At 42.2% G+C, this 1,569-nt stretch overlaps 1 protein-coding gene across 1 annotated transcript in view; it reads right to left on the bottom strand.

The window, feature by feature from the left end:
- Positions 1-1,569, bottom strand: part of ADAMTSL3 (ADAMTS like 3) — a 101,131-nt gene that overhangs the window by 98,797 nt on the left and 765 nt on the right. The window lies entirely within an intron of this gene.

The following is a 1,569-nucleotide window of genomic DNA, read 5'->3' as shown; positions in this document are numbered from 1 at the left end:
TTAAAGAAAAGATTTAAGACAATGGAAAAACTGAGCTTAGAAAAAGAATTGTGGAAATAAAAAATAAAAACATTACAAATTTGTCTTTTTGGGGGGTCCCTGGGGGGCTCAGTCAGTTAGGCATTGACTTCAGCTCAGGTCATGTCCTACCAGTTCATGGGTTCAAGCCCTACATCAGGGCTGACAGCTCAGAGCCTGGAACCTGCTTTGGATTCTGTGTCTGCCTCTCTCTCTGCTCCTCCCCTGCTCATGCTCTGCCTGTCCCTGTCTGTCTGTCTGTCTGTCTCTCTCTCTCTCTCTCTCCCTATCAAAAATAAATAAACATTAAATTCTTTTAAAAAATTTGCCTTTTGTCAAGTTTATTTTTGAGAGAAAGAGAGAGAGAGCAGAAGAGAAAGAGGAGCAGAGGGAGAGAAGGCTGTCAGCACAGAGTTCGACACAGGGCTCGACCCACAAACCATGAGATCAAGACCTGAGTCAAAGTCAGATGCTTAACTGAATGAGCCATCCAGGTGTCCCAAAACTTTACAAATTTGAAGATCAAAGTAAAAAAAAAAACTTTTCCTGCACACACAATACATACTTCTAGAGATAAAAAACTATTTACATAAAAATTATTTACATCATGTCCAGTTGAAAATATAGAGCTTCAGAATAAAGAAGAAATGTAGATATCATGACAGACAAAGCCAGGCATGTACCAGGGGAAAAAAATTGGATTTGCTACACAGTTCTCTTCAGTAATATTCAATGCCAAAAGGCACAGAGTCAATATTTACGAAGACCTCAGGAAAAAAAGTGAGAAACGTTTTTAACTTACTGTTGATTTTTTTCTTGTTTTTAAGATATATGAACTATATGTATGTTGGACCTCCTTTCATCATTTTTCCTTTTGTTTTTAATTTTTTAATGTTTATGTCTGAGAGAGACAGAGAGACAAAGAGAGAGAGCACGAGCAGGGGAGGGGCAGAAAGAGAGGGAGACACAGAATCGGAAGCAGCTCCAGCTCTGAGCTGTCAGCACAGAGCCCGACACGGGGCTCCAACTCACAAACCACGAGCTCATGACTTAAGCCATGAGCAAAAGGTCACCTTGAACATCTAGACCAAAAAAAAAGTGTGTCAACAATTTTCCCCTTCGACTCTGGGTTAGAAGTCTTGCCATTTTTGGTGTCAAGTAAGGTCCCTTTGAGGACAAAACAACCGACTTCTGAGTCCCATCAGGGCCCCCAATCCCGCTGCTCCTACGGAAAGTTGATTAGATGGGCCCCATTTGTGACAGTCGCCCTGGGGAAGTCCCTGTCTTGCGCACAAGTTAAGGACACACAGGTCAGCCTCTGGAATCCCCTCTCACTCAGATCTAGAGTTGACAGAGCTCGGAAAAAAACATTTGACAGTTTGTTGAGGGGCCAGAGCCATTTCCCTGTTACACTGGAGACAAACTTTGTTCTTTCTGTTGTTCATCTGTTTTGTGTAGTTTTGAGGGAAAGAATCCTTGTTCCTCCCCCATGACACCAAATCCCATGTAAAACAGCAGGACTTTTGTGCTTGGAACTTGACCAAGTCATTC

The sequence above is a fragment of the Suricata suricatta genome, chromosome 9 (assembly GCF_006229205.1).
Source record: "Suricata suricatta isolate VVHF042 chromosome 9, meerkat_22Aug2017_6uvM2_HiC, whole genome shotgun sequence".
In the NCBI taxonomy this organism is placed as follows: domain Eukaryota; kingdom Metazoa; phylum Chordata; class Mammalia; order Carnivora; family Herpestidae; genus Suricata; species Suricata suricatta.
The sequence above is the reverse complement of the archived record's forward strand: the minus strand, read 5'-3'. Positions and strand labels throughout refer to the sequence as shown.